The sequence below is a fragment of the Temnothorax longispinosus genome, chromosome 3 (assembly GCF_030848805.1).
Source record: "Temnothorax longispinosus isolate EJ_2023e chromosome 3, Tlon_JGU_v1, whole genome shotgun sequence".
NCBI lineage: Eukaryota > Metazoa > Arthropoda > Insecta > Hymenoptera > Formicidae > Temnothorax > Temnothorax longispinosus.
Window position 1 is genome coordinate 10,853,687 of NC_092360.1, and position 13,863 is coordinate 10,867,549.

The 13,863-nt window shown below is 38.9% G+C and overlaps 1 protein-coding gene across 4 annotated transcripts in view; it reads right to left on the minus strand.

Annotated features, from left to right (window-relative positions):
- Nucleotides 1-13,863, minus strand: part of LOC139810176 (uncharacterized) — a 170,297-nt gene that overhangs the window by 77,164 nt on the left and 79,270 nt on the right. For all 4 annotated transcript variants that reach the window (XM_071773501.1, XM_071773503.1, XM_071773500.1 and 1 more), the window contains one exon: nt 11,716-11,799. The gene's annotated coding sequence lies outside the window, so the exon portion shown is untranslated. The remainder of the gene's footprint in view (nt 1-11,715; nt 11,800-13,863) is intronic.

Genomic DNA, 13,863 nt, shown 5'->3' on the forward strand with positions numbered 1-13,863 from the left:
CATCGTGATTTGAGATTGATACTAAACCATGTAATTTGATTTATTGTTAGATTTTCCTAAATTGAAAAGAGTATCGGCGTATAGACAAAGAAAGAAATTAATTTATAATCATTACACCATAAAATGGTGGAATTGTATCAAAAAGCGTGAGATATCTAGAAAAGTTTCATATCTTGAGACGTAGTTAGATAAAATACATTTTAATTAAAAGTATACTCAGTTAATTGTAAGAAAAGAAACGGATTACAAATGTGAAACATAACGCTTTAAATGATTGTACGACTTTCGTGGAATGAATTCCGCAATATTACATAATAGTAAGAATATAATGGATATCATTAAATCTTACTAAATAAATTTAATTAAAACCAAAGAACAATTTCCAAATAATATAAAACCAATAAAAACAGGCTATGAAAAATTAGAATAAAATTTGCTTATTTAAGACGTCTATTAAACTGACACAGCCACTTTAGCACAATCAAATAAGACATACACAGAAATTTAGTGCTCTTTTGATGCTAATTTGTTGCTCTATTCCGGATTTTGTTGTTGCAGCCATTTCGTAAAAAACAATGACTGTGCTAACTTGAGACTTAAACGACGAATATTAAAACGCAGGCTTAGTTGTGACCGTACTTGTTAATTAAACATACAGAGCGTCGCTCAATTTAGAGAATCGACTCATTTCATACACAATACCAGTTTCACGTATTAAATAAAATAGATAAATCGCGCGGATACTTGACTTGATAAACAGCCAATACATTTACAAATCGCGGCCTAATTGTCATTAATTGTTCGTAAGAAACAATCACATTTCGATAGATAACGCACGGAGTGGCTCGCGCTGTTACCTGCCGACTCGAGTCTCGCCGCGCGGAATAATAGTGCGGCGCATTGGTGGCCTTGCGTATGTACGGTGTACGCACAAGCGCGCTACAACAAACGCCAAAGCTGCTCACCAACTAGTCTCACCGACACAAATATTTAACGTGCTATGAGATAAAACTACATTGAATGCTTTTTTTCCATTTCAAACTAGTTATTGGTACACGTCGATCGATACACGGCTTCCCGTAACTCGAATGACTTGATCCCGGCAACTCGTGTATTATTCCACTTTGCCACTCGCAAAACAGCGAATATGTTATAAATTTAAAAGATTCAAGCGCATTAGAATCCAAATGTCATTAAACGCGATGCGTAATTACCGCGAAAAAATAGTTTGTAGTTTTTTATCGTTCCGGCTTTGAATGTGATAAATCACGCGAAATATCTGCTTAAGCAGTCATCTCGATACATTCGTGCGAATCCTTAATACTCTCAGTCAATAGTTACGAGCTAATGCTCAGTTACTTTAATAATCGTGAAATACGATAGCGTTTGTCATCTTCTAACACTTGTCGCAACCATATTTCAAGGAACAGTACACGACACATGGCGCGGCTCGCGCCACTACTTGCCGGCAATGCCGGCTCGAGTCTCGTCTCACTGCGAGAATGTTAGCGCGCAGCGCGACGACCTTGTGTAAACATGCGCGCCGTACGCCGCAATAACAAACACCAAGGCCGCGCGCCAGCAGAACTGTTATCGGCTCGAAATGTTTAACGCTTCATAAAACAAAATCACGCCGAACATTTTGTTCCTTGCACTTTAATAAATGAGCTATTATATATATCACATTTTGTTCTGTCTTGTAGTCTGATTACCGTCGTCTAAAATAATGACTGATTTCATCCGATTGAGAGAGCATTTCCGAATGGAAATATATATTGCTACTCGAATCTCAATTGAAAGAATTTGCTGATAAAATTACTAATAGCAAATATATGTATTACCCTCGCCTCGCTCCCGGAGGCGGGGGGGTCTTTCCCCTCTTACAACGGGGGGGGCTACCGGTCAATACTGGCCGGTAGTAGATTTCCCCGCGTTAAAAAAATTATTTAAAAAAATATATATATATTAACTGCATGGCGAATTATTTAATGTTTCTTTTAATATAATTGTACACAATTGATTAATTAATTAAAAAGATAATTACACTAGTATTTAAAGATTGTAGTTTATCTTCCTATAAAAAAATAACAGTTTTAATGTTTTACATATGTAACCATTCTCCTCTTAAGTCTCCGGGAAAATGTTATAAGATAAAAAAATTATTAACCTGAACTTTTCTCAAGAATTGATTATCAAACTGCGAAAGATAAAATTTAGGCTGTGTCGTAAGACAAACTTCATCCGAGTTCTTCAATTTTATCGCAATTTCAAATATGATGTAAATAATATTAAATTGATTCTTAAGCTCTATTGATTAAGGTATCATGTTTCAAGATTGGGGGGGTTTCGCCTTTCTTTGGCAGAAATACGCGACTATAAATACGAGTGTAAACGTTCGAAGAAGATTTTTGGGAATATTTGCGTTATCAAAGTGGCTCTTTACGTGGAATTTTCCTCCACAATCTTTCCTCTCTCCGATATTCAAAATATGCAAATATTATTTTAAGCGAAATAATAATTCATACATTTTGTTTTGTTTCGATATCAATCAGAAGTTACGGTAAATAAAGCAGACTTAAAACGATCACTAGCTCCATTATTCTTGCGTATTTTCGCACGGATAGATCGTCCGAAGGCAACAGATTTAATTACATTTTCCTAGTAATTACTGAAAATAATATTGCGCTACAAAACAACGTTGCGCTTTCATGTAAAACGGAGAGGGAGAAGAAGAGGGAGAAGGAAAGAGGGAGAGAGGGGAGAAAGGGAGAGAGAAAGAGAGAGAGAGAAGAAGAGAGAGATAGAGGGTGGGAAAAAGAGAGGGGGAAGAGAGGGGAGAGGGGAAGAGAGAGAGAGAGAGAACTGAAGAATGAAAACACAGAGTGGAGCGCGGCGCGCAATGGGAGGCTGAAAATTATTATCCCGTTATAATACCCTTGATTACGGTTCGATTAGCGAAACCATTTATACGCTATTCATAAAACTCGCACCCGCGCGAGCGTGGAAATCGAGCGATAGAGGAAGGGAGTAAAGAGAGATAGGGGGCAACGCAAGGAAACACGTAAAAGGACAGGATCGAATTGACGTGCTGGCCGTAATGGAATTGCCTGGGCAATATCGGCACGATTTTCCGCGCGATTCCACTCCGTGATTCGCATTCTCTCGGTCCCGTAATATTCGCGCGCGCGCCCGTGTGTATGTCGGATATTCGTTATCGGTTATTATTCTCGCTTAAAAATACGAAATACAAATCGAGCAATATTCAGTTTTGTTTCGATGATATTCCGCGTAAATTCAACTCAGCCAACGTTAAAACGCAACGTGAATTAGCGGCGCTTTATAGAGAGCTGCATTTTCGGTTATTACTCGCCGCGAGTTTTAACGTACTCTCGCTCGTGACGTTAAAGTTATCGAGAACTGAAGTTCCTGTATATTATTTTCGATTGTCGCGAACGTGTACGTGTACGTGTTTATACGTATGAAAATGGCCCTCCAGTCTCTCGCAACACACATTCGCTCGTAAACAGACCGTAAGTTTCGGACGAAATTGACTTTCACAACCGTAAAAGCCGAAACGATAAAACAGAACTGTAATGGGCAAGTCATCCTTAGCGGTGAATTACAAGTAAGCCGCGTATTTTCGAGCGTGTGAGTTTTCCTTGTTTCGCTTTTATCTGGCATCAATTCGACGATAACGGTATCCCTCCACGATAATAAAAGATCACGAGGAACCGGCGGAGAACGTAATTCCGACCGCGAGAAAATTTTCACTCCGCGCGGTGGATGGAGTCGAGAAAGTTTCGCGGTCTGTGTCAATGACTTCGATGTCTGTTGGGACAAACGCGTTTTCAAGCTAATGCCTGATCTAAGCCTAAATCCAGACCTAATTAATCCACTGTACATCTAGCTACACGATCTCATCCATGGAAAACTATCGTAATTAGATTAAACTCGAGATTAAACTACATAACAAGCACTCAAGAATGAAACACAGAGAGCGGTACTCTTACGCTTCAATTGTCGACACCAATTTACCACAAGTTTAAAAAATAATATATCTGAATAAAATAATCCATACAATGTAACATGATTGTAAATATTATTAATAAGTTCTAACTTTTTGAGAAATAAGTAAGAACATGCAGATAAACTATCTAAAAATGTTAAACTGAAGAAAGAAAAAAATTAAAACGCAAAATTTTTTCAAAAACGTTGCACCTATAGAGAATAGCGATCGTACCTATAAAATTTGTGATAATTACATATACCTTACACACATTCATAATAAAAAAAAAAATGCACATATAATATCTCCAATTTTTCCGAAAATAATATTCACGGTTTATAAAATATCAATAATCTGTAATTAAATATATTCATAACAAAAAATATCGATATCACGGTACAGCTAATCTGTTCATAGCAGTCAGATTTCTCTCGTATGATTCACACGTACGTGCAATTAAATATATATATAGGTATTCTAAGGTTGTAGCGTTTCCGCAATGCGTTATTCTCGGAGTAGATCCATTCTCTCGCGCCGCGTCACGTTCTTAACCGCAGAATCAGCTATACGCCAGCCGTGGTCGTCAATGTAGATGACAAACCGTCCGTCAGACCGCATACACTACCGGAACCCGGTCTGTCGGTCCCCGGTCCGGTGATCTATGCCGGAGTCACTTCTTGCCTCCGGTCCATCGGCCAGAATAATCATCCGCTGTATTTCCCCGCTTGGCATCGCGATTAATTAGCCTGCGCTGCCGATGTGGCTCGTTCAATGTGATTTACAACCGTTTTATCGCTCTGACACTTTTGCATCGATCTGTCCGCTATGCGTTTCATTACATATTTCATCCCCCGTGTATAATCTCCTTTCGAAATTAACTGATAAATTCATATCGATAATTAAAATAGTAAAGTAGTTAATAGTCTATATATAGGTACGTGTAATTTTATAAGTTCGGATTTAAGACTGTTGCAATTTTAGAGCTTTTGTTGTACATCTTTTCTCTTCACTTGTTTATTGACGTGTTTGATTTCCCTCTTATTCGGAGCGCTTAAGGACGATTTATCAGCAAACGCAAATAGAAATAGCAATCAGCGCAATCATCCGGCAATCACCGAGTACACTCACGTCGCACCCGATTCCATTTAACCGCGCACCAGTCCGGTTTTCAGCGCGCGGGCCCCGTGTCCTCGTTCTCGGCGACCTGCTGCTGCTTGTGGGTCAGTAGGTCAGATCGCCGGTGCACGCTCCTGTCTCGGCAAGGTGAAGATATCGATCGCACGCGCGCGTGCTGATTCAGTAAGGATGCAACCGTTGCGCGACGACGGCGGCACGCAGGTGCGCCGAGGAAGAAGCGATTGCGACTTATTACGAGCGCATGTTACAACGATAATCGTAAATCATCTCCGCGTCGACCGGCGACAACCCGTTTCTGCCACAAATCGAGACGATCGATACCAATCATTCCCGCTCGCTGCCTTCGGGCGACAAATAAACAAACTTTATTCGCGTTTCATACGAACTGGAAATAATACGATATGAAAAATATTTGTAAATTTACTGAAAAGTAATACGTGTATTTAGAATTGAAGTAATATGGATGTAAACACGAAATGGAAACCTGTCTCAAATTACACTACAAAATATAGAGTAAATAGCAGAGTAAAAAGTGCAACCGCACTGTATAAATTGTTTTATTAACTAAATCCAATATTTATGTATCGATAATAGGCTTTCTGTCTATTAAATGCAATTTTTGAGTAAATTAAATCTAATCTAAAAAAAATTAAGAGATATGATAAGAATCACCTAAAGTACCTTCAGAAATCAAAAGAGATCCTCTTGAGCCTTGAGCATCCTCAGATTAAAGCACTTGAGAATTTATATGATGAAAGAAATATAAATAATAAATTTTTATGAACTGCATTCAATAATCTGAGTTAAAGTGGAAAAATGCAGAATTGATTTTATACATTGGTTGAGTCTGATAGATTCCACCAGGCCGAATTATTTTTCTATGCGATATCCCGCTATCAGATTCAATTTAGTGGTTTTCCAGGAGTTGACACGCGCTTCGAAATAAATGTATCGTATGTAGGTCAATAGGACACTGGTTCATGCTGTGCCGGGGAAAGAGTGGTGACGCATGATCAAGAAGACATATACATATACACGTACACATACACATACCGCCATTACTGAACGTTTATGGAACAAGGTTGCAAGCATGCCTGGAAGCTCGTATAAAACTGTTACGGATCAATGCAGGATGTTTTCGTCGAGCAAAATCTCTCGACTACAAGGCTCTATATAGGATACTTGGCAACTTCAACAAAACTTTTATTCCAAGCTTAATTATACTGCCGAGTTATTGATCTTACATGAAAAATTGAAGATTACAACAAACAACGAATTCCCTGCAGAAATTTTTTCTTTATTCAAACAGCCCCGTTCGTAAGATTTCTTACTCGACGAATCATCCTGTATTTCTCGAGTGCCGCATCGTTTCGCGATAAAAAGAAACGTTCCTGCGTTGGCGTCCTCGTACATCCTTGCCTCGTAAGCCGGCGAAATAATGGGAGAGAAAGGCAAGCCCGAGGTGGTTCCGGGTGCGGAATCGAGTGCGAAGTAACGGACGTTAATGAGAGAAGGTTATAGCCGAGGGAGCGGAAGGTGCTGTAAGTGGCAAACTGTTGCGGACCTGTCACGGATGGAAAGGCGGGACGAAGATTGGTCGACCAGAGTCGGAGAGAAACGACCAAGCGGCGAGAGTGTATGCGATAACGAGATATAGTATATTGCAGAGACCTGAAAATTCGCGGAAGCTATTCTCCAAAATTTCTCGGCTGACCTTTTGTCACGATTTTTCGCAAAATGATGAAATCGAGCGATTACGACGCGACAAGAGCCGATAAATGTTTTAACCAGTCTATCTCTGAAAAAAATTAGTTTTCAAAATTTCGAAAAAAATTCTGATAATTCTGATATAAATAGATCTTAATAAAAATACTTTCTAAAACTGAAAAGGTTCTTATTTTTACTATACAGTCGCGTCTTTTGGATACGATTCAGAAAAATCACACAAACTGCGCGAGACACACTTTACAACTGTCGCTAACTTCGTGGAAATTGCAAATTCGAAGTCACATTTTCTTCAAACGCGATGCATAGGTACAAGATCCGAGATGTGGTGTCTTGACGCAAACCGTTACGGATTTGTCATTGACTGCCGAAGAGCAGACAAGAATCAAAGCGACGATGAGTCGTCTCTTTGCGCGCAATAATGACCAGCATTAAATTCAAACGAGTTCCTCCCTTGACTGCATAACTTACCTCGAGAGCGGCGGCTGCCAGCGATCCGCACAGGAAGGAACGGAGGAGGAAGAGAGAAACTGTGAGAACTGGGAAGGATAAGCGGGGAGATCCGTGCGCGCTTCCCGGGAAACGCGCTGCCTCTTAATTGGTATCCATCCTACCGAGAACTCGTGACCGGAGCTATGACACTGATCTATTTCTGATTGATGTACGATAAAGAACTTACGTACCACTTACGAAGTTATACACGTCAGATAGAAAAAGTGGGTTAATCCTTTTTCACGCAATAAAATTGATTTAAAATCCATATGAAAAAAGCTTTAGTATTTCTTGCAACACTACTCTACTATCAAAGCAGTTTTGCTACTAAAACGGTTTTTTCTATTTTCTGTAATCAATAGCATTTAACATTTCTATAAGAAAGCTTATATAAGCAAATACATTATGTACATTAAGAATTATTAATATCCTAGCACTTCCAAAACTTAGAATTTGTTAAGCCTTTTTTCAGTCGAGTTTTTTCGCGTCGTATTTAGATATTACGTGTTTATCGTAATTTTATATTTATCGTAATTATCGTTAATTTTTTAATAAAATTACGTTAATAAAAATACAAAATTCTATTTTTATTGATTAATTTAATAATATGTAATTTATTTTTAATCTTTATGTTTAATCTTTTACATTATTAAACACACTTATAAATGCCACGCTATCAAACAGTCCTGAGTCTACACTATTATCTACTACTATCTACACGTTATATGTTTGATTTAAAAAATGTCTATCAATTCTAGATTCCGAAAGTTTTAAGACATTGATAAACAGTATATTTTTCAAGAAATTCATAAAAGTCATGTTGCGCCAATTATAGCAACGTTCTGTGTGAAAAAGGGTGAACAGGAAAACAATTACATATTTTTTTAAATTGAATCTGATATCGTATTATCATTAATAAGGTTCTCACAGAATTAATCAAAATTTACACAGTATTTAACGCGTTAAGTTCGCCACAGTGGTATATAGCTATGACAAGAGGTTTTCTTACACGCGATGAAGATACACGAACGTATCCAGCGGCGATGTATACTTCCGATAGAGATTAGAGAGGCATAATCTCGCGGCGATAAGTGTTCGTATAAATACACGTATCACCGTCTGGTTCTCGGTAGCACGTGCCGCACAACTGCATGCATCGAGGTAATTCAATGTAACATAAGGCGATGTCTCCGGGCTAAAATCGCACAAAGCAAGGAGAGAGCGACACGATGGAGATACGAGATCCATTTATGGGAATGTACCAGCTAGATCTATATTGTGCGATTCGCTATAGCAGCAAGTCGTCTTGCCGCATAATCGGATTCCCGATTTCCAGATTCGCTCGATCGCACGACGGCATGAAATTATCTCAATACAGTAGAAAATATTTCACCTCTGATTGTATAAAAAATATTAGGTTGAGGAAAAAGTAATCCATTATTTTTTCGTTTATTTCAAGGCTTAAATAATGGATTACTTTTTCCCCAACCTAATATGTAGAACAAATTTAAGCGCTAAGCGTCATTCTTGTCAACATAAATATTAAAGAAAATATTAATGACGAGGATTTTCTTTGGAGAGTATTTGATTTATTTTTCCAAAATCTCTTCCCATATATAATTTTGACTAACTGGTACATAACATAAACCATGGTTATTCAAAAACTATGAATACGTCCTTAGTAAAGAAAAATTCTCGTTGAGAAAAAATCGATTTTACATTAGCCAGAAAATCCGTAGTCAAAGGAACTTCCTGGTTCAACAATGGTTTTGAGATACTCCTATATTAATGTAGAAGAAAAAAACGAGCGTTCTTTTCGTGACTGGTGAATACGTGAATGAAGAACGCGAACAATCGCAAGATCCCATACGCGGTCTTTCAACGGCGCGGCCTCGAACCGCGTTCTCGCGAAAAGTGCCGGGCTGATTTAGGGTTTCGGTTTACAAGCGGGCGACGCTTCCATTTCCGCGTCGGGACCCGCCGACGACCGAATCGCAGTGCACGACCGGGGAAAGGTTTCGTTCACCTATGCCGCCGTTCAATTTCCGCGCGACGTTTCAATTTCTGCCGGCCGACGCGCGCCCTTTCGTTCGCATTCAATTCCGCGGAGCGCCCTTCATCTCTCGCCCCGCGATACATATCTCCAATGCCAGATTCCACTATTTTCGATCCCGGGAGTGATGGATTAACCCCTCCTATCCAAAACTATCACGCTGTCTACGATTGTTGTATACGTTCTCGTCGAAAGCTTTAGAGTTCCGGTAGCGATGAAGAAGAATGATTTATGGCGGGACCATATCGTCCTGTCTCTTCCTTTCTCTGTCTCTGAAGAAACGCTCACGTAAATGGACTTTATACAAGCGTTTCTCCTTTTTGAGGTATTGGATTTCCTGAAGCAACACCAGATTTTCAGGGAACTTAAAAGAGCGAGGTAAATTCAACAAGATTCTTCGCGGTAGAGATAACTCAAAGTAGAGAAAATTGCAAGGTACGAGTCATTCCGTATTGTGCGTCGAATAATTTACTCGTAACAAATATTTGTAAGAACTTACACTGTCTTTAATCTTTTACTAAATAGTGAAATCTAAGTAATAATAATAACCAATGTTATTGTACTTGATATATCGAGAATCAAGATACATGCAAAGTTACATAAGTCTAATTTTCAACATTATTTCTAATCAGAGATTGAGAAACACGATATAATAATACCAGTATCTATACATAACGTTTTAGTATTATATTATACACATTGTGGTATTGTTATATTATAATATGATTTGTGAGATATATTATAATGCTCTTCGGTATTATATTATAATACTATTATTACATTAACTAGATCTTGTCAAATCGATATTGTAAAATCAATCACACTTGTAGGGTTTCCTTAATGTCTATTCACAAAAGATGTAAAATCAATCACGTTTGTGGTGTTTCCTTAATGTATATTCACAAAAGATGTTATTAAAGAAAGAAAGATAAATATATAAACTTGAAATTTTACATAAATTTTACATTGTTAATTTGCGTATATTAATCTTTTTTTATCAGAAATCAAATACATAATAAATTGATTTGATATTATTAGCATTCAAACAAACTCTAATAGGTACATATAATAATATAACTGATACTGTCGAAAATTGATGAACATTTCTATTGTATGTCAATATTTGATGTTCTCAATATTGGTAATCAATACAAGTAGTAAAAAAGAGATAATACAATTATACCGAGATATAATTGGCGTACACCTGTCAGCAAAATTCTTTCGGTATTCAGTCTCTCTTACTAACGATCACTAGAGAAGAGCGCGTCGTGCGGATGCAGATGCACCAGACAATGCGTTGAGAAAAACGAGGGGAAAAAAAAGAGCGAAGCGGGAAAGAGGAGGAAGAAGAGCGGAAGAGGAGCTTTAAAACGCCGTTATGTCGTAACTCGTCGCAACGATGATCGCACAGTGATAACGCGACGCTCGAGTTAACAAAGGCCTCTTCTCCGTTTTGCCATCGTGTCGCTTCTCTTCGTTAATAATAATGTCGTCCGGATGCAAGGCGCATGTAGAAGGCCTTGAACGAACGATATTCCATGATTTCTCGAACCGTATTTAATTAGTACCTCGTGTATCTAACGACAGACTTTTTAACTATTACAGATAGAGAGAAATAAGTAGTGTTATTTTTAATTTAATCTATTATTGACAGCTGTGAATGTATAACATTCTTGCTTGCATACCACAAAATCGCTTTGACGCGTTAACGATTTTTTTAACCTACTTTAGAGCACGCGATATCCTGCGAGACTGGCTCTGCGGAATCTCGTGGATCATGCGTGCAACCGTAAAGGCAATTACGCGCATCGACAATGATAACGCCCGACTATAACCATACGGGTAACTATATCGCGTGGTCCGGGCATATATACGATGACAATAGACTACCGCATTCGCTCGTATAACGTTTATGTCATACGAGGCGACCGAGTCGCAAACTCTCCACCAGCAGTGAACAAGAATAGTGCACCGAGACGCTTATTTACGATCACGATCGTAATTGCAACCGTGGAAATGATTGTCGTCATAATTAGGAAAAAAGGGAGAAAAAACGCCCCATTCGTTGGCATCTTGAAGCCAATTGTGTGTTTATTAATCGTCGTTCGACGCTTCGACGATCGGAATCCGCGAGGTGATCAATTGCGAACGCACAGTCTCTCGCCGAATAAGATTAACCGCTAACGCAGAGAATAAAATAAAACGCGGAGGATTACGTGAATATTGAGGAGTAAACTCTCCGGCAATCAAAATGGAAAGTTGAAGAATTATGCAATCTGAGAAAAATAACTTATATACTTACTTGCTCATCGCAGTGCCATGCGTCGAACGATCGTTGTGCAGGCTATACCATAACATGTGGGGCCCACAGGATTGAATTTAAGACCTGAAAGCAAAAAAAAAAGAAGTTCATTATAGACACGATTCTTTTTAAGTAAAAAAGAGACGAATTGCATGAATGAATACATTGAGAAATTTCCATTAAAAATAATCGCCTTCCGCGATACTCTATTTCCCGAAACTCGAACGCATTGTTTTGAATCGGAAGTCAACAGCGCAGCGTGAAACGAATACGTATGTCGGGTGTCGTGCGTACATGCGCACGCAATTCCGAGCGTGGTTGAAGTCCACGAACGAGAGCCGAGGCGCATGCGAACGCTAAAATAATTGCCGCAACTGCTGAACTTGGTTGATGGATTAAGCGGCAATTTGTAATGCCAGGTGATCCATCAAAACTTCGCGAAAGGTTAATCCCGATTTAAAGACACGCGAACGATCGCGTTCTCACATGTTCGAGTAATGATAATCGTTCGTACTGATAATTATATTAGGTTCGGAGTATTTCCGCCTTTAATACGCTAAAATTGCAATTAACGTATTTCGTTGTCACCACGGAGCGATATCCAGATATTATTGCCGGATATAATTTCATTAAACAGCGGATATGTGATTCTCGACCCATTAATGAATAATTATGATAATTCGATATTATTTGAACAAAACAATTCAATTACATATGCTTGACAATAATCAGATCTCTCATGCGGTTTAAGCCATCGCAACATACTAATACCGTTATATACTTGGACTCGGAAGCGAAAGAACTCGCGTTTCCCGTCGAGGTTTCAAAATTTCGTGGCTCGGGCGCGAATGAGCAACGGCTGTTCCGGTAAGCAACAATGGGACGGCACGGCGTCACCGTAATGAACGCCGGAATATTCATGAAGCGAGGACGCGTCGGCGAACGACGTGAAAAAATTCAACGCGAAAGAGTTGCAACCGCACTTCGCGAGAACGTGCGCCGAATCGAGCGACGAATGCATTTAGCGTCGACAATTCGCGAGTGCATTTTTTTTTTTTTCGTCCTGCGTTTTTCCCCGTCCAATATCGAAAAATTCGTTGCAGCAACGAATGTGAAGAGACAAATCTTTTAACGCATTAAAAAAACATATGCATCTGTGTCAAAACAAAGCATTTTAAAAAAAGAAAGAAAAGCTTTCACGTTCCAAAATAAATAAATATTTACGTTTGCGACAAGCTGATGGATCTCCAATTAGAGATGATATCAAAAAAGAAGCAAAAATCGATCGTTGTACAAAATTCATATATATATCTACAAATAAAAAGAGATAACACACTTTCCAATTAATTTGTCTGATTATAAACGCGTTGAAAGTGAAGAATTATCGCGGTTTCTTTTTTTTCTCTCTACGAGGGAAAGGTTTGAGAAATGAAACGGCAATTTTCGTTCTTTCGCAGAAATGCGTAACGGTAAGTCGTGTCGTCGCGCTCGTTCCAGACATTCCTGTCTCCCCTCGGCTTCTTACTCTCGAATTCCATTCGCGCTTATGCATCGACGCCGGTACCACGAGCCAACAGCATCCGGAAAGGAGCAAATCGCTCACTCGTTCACTCATTCGCTCGCTCGCTTCGTCGCTCGTTCTTCGTTCCCATCGAATTCATTATGACCAAGACAGTCTCGCTGCGCGTACGGTTCGTATATAATCGGCTCATTATCCTCAAGGCAGTCTACTTCGCAGACTATCTTCATTATAATGAATTGTAATGCGCACCAGCTTGAACAAAGGATAAACGCAGTTAACTAATCACAGTCTGAGACGCTTCTTGCTGTCGCGATAGATGTTTACATCTGTGAGACAGAAAGCGATACGTTCTCGAAAAGCAACTATCTTGCACACACGATATAGAACGCGATTGTATATGGCGTAATTAAATCAATTAGTCGCACATATAATTATAATATTATTACGGTTGTATATAAAGAGACAGATAGAAGCTTCAGGCGATTGGCGGAATATTCAGGTAGTTGTGCCATTTTAATGTCTATATAAATGATACCCGATAATTATCTGTTTCATAAAGATTTGGTTCATTAGCTTCTCGCGATACAAATGTACCAAAAATATAACGGACAAAGTAGAACGTCGAA